This window comes from Cicer arietinum, chromosome 3 (assembly GCF_000331145.2).
Source record: "Cicer arietinum cultivar CDC Frontier isolate Library 1 chromosome 3, Cicar.CDCFrontier_v2.0, whole genome shotgun sequence".
NCBI lineage: Eukaryota > Viridiplantae > Streptophyta > Magnoliopsida > Fabales > Fabaceae > Cicer > Cicer arietinum.
In genome coordinates this window covers 62,634,986-62,637,089 of record NC_021162.2, presented here as the reverse complement: position 1 = coordinate 62,637,089, position 2,104 = coordinate 62,634,986, and positions in this window count along the sequence as shown.

The window sequence follows — 2,104 nt, the reverse complement described above, 5'->3', positions numbered from 1 at the left end:
GTTCAAACTGATAAAACCAAGAACGTTAATCATTCTCCGTTTTCTGCACATCAACAGCAGCTTTGCATTCTCTCTGTTTCAGTCTGCAATTCGTTTCTAATCTTCTCCAACATTCTCTAGTTACACTCAAGACTCAGGGCAGATAATGTACCATCCAAGATCAATGAAGAAACGTCAAAGAAAGGACATAAATGCTTTCAATGCTAAAACATTAAAAGTCAAAAAGCTTTTTCAAAGAAGTATTATTTTTATTCTAAAAATAATGTTTTGGTCAAAAAAGCATGGCCTCTCCAACAGCTATTTTGTACATCTCCAGCCTATAAATAGAAGGCCATTATCCTAGTTCTCAGTAAGAAATTCAAGTGCCAAGTAATCAACATTATATAATCACACTTAAGCTTGAAATTCTGCAAAACAGAGGAAACATTACTTTCTGCAAATTCGCAAAACAGCCATTGCTGCTCATTCATATATCAGTTGCGAAATTGTCATTAGATACTCTGTAAAGAATCTATTCTCAAACAAGAGTTGAGCAATATCAGATTCTGTCAAATTCAATCATTTGTAAAAACTCAAACTATAAGAGTTTCTTTATAGTTTGTTTAAGATTGCTTCCTATCAAGGTTAGATAGGTGTTGAGATTGCTTTCTGGGTGGAAAGTAATTAAGAAAGAAATAGATCAAGGTTGATTTATTCTAGGTGTTGTAAGATTAAGAATGTTCTTCATTTTAAACACTTAGTGGAAAATCTCACAGTGTGAGGACTGGACGTAACCCACGTTGGGTGAACCAGGATAAATCTTTGTGTGGTATTCTCTTTCCTTTCTCCTTCTCTATTATACTGCATTAATCATTTGCGATAAAGTATAAACTGATTTTCTGCTAATCAAAGAACGTTCTCTGTTTTATAACATAAACCAAGAACGTTCTCCGTTTTCTGTTTTATAACCAAGATCATTCTTGAGTTATTTTCTTAAGTTTTAACAGGAATTTTTAAAAGGCATATTTACAATTCAAACCCCCCTTTCTTGTAAATCGATATTGTTACTTCATGGTAAACCGACTAAAGTATCCTTCACAAGGCATCCCCCCTCTAGAAAGTCATAGTTGCTTCAGTTGGTGCATTCTGACATATGTGGCCCTTTAAAGGTAAAATCTTTTAGTGGTGCACTTTATTTTGCTACATTTATTGATGATTGTTCTAGGAAACTATGGGTCTATGTTCTGAAGACAAAAGACCAAGTGTTGGAGAAATTGAAACAATTTCATGCTTTATTTGAGACGCAGACAAGCAAGAAGCTGAAACGTGTTCGTAGTGACAACGTTGGTGAGTATTGTTAACCCTTTGATGTCTATTGCAAACAGCAGGGTATAACACATGAAAAGGCTCCTCATAAAACCCTCAGCTAAATGGTTTGGCAGAGAGGATGAATCGAACATTTGTTGAGATAGTGAGGTGTATGCTTTCTGAAGCTAAGTTGCCTAAACATTATTGGGGTGAGGCATTGTACACGGCGGTGCATGTTATTAATCTTACTCCTATAGTTGCTTTGAATAGTGAAGTACCAAACAAGGTATGGTTTTGCAAGAATGTCAAGTATGATCACTTGATAGTCTTTGGTTGCAAGACTATTATGCATGTTCCGAAGGATGAAAAATCCAAATTGGATGCAAAGTCAAAGCAGTGTATCTTCATCGGCTATGGTGAGGATGAATTTGGCTACAAGTTGTATGATCCTATAAATAAAAAGGTTATCAGAAGTCGTGATGTAGTGTTCTTGGAAGACCAAACTATTGAAGACATTGATAAGGTGGAGAAGACTACACCTTAGAAAAATTACGTCTTAGCTGATGGTGATCCAGTTCGGTCACATGTTCTTGATTTGGATATTAGTGATGGTATTGTTGAGAATGATGAGCCACATGATTGTGTTAATGATCATCAACTTAGAAATGAGGTAAATATTCTAACTAGTGAAGATCATGAGTTATCACACGATGGGAATCTAAGTGATGCTTCTGAATTATCTCTAACCCAACTCAGGAGGTCTAAGAAGCAGAGACAACCATCTACAAGGTATGGTTCTGACGAGTATGTGAATTTG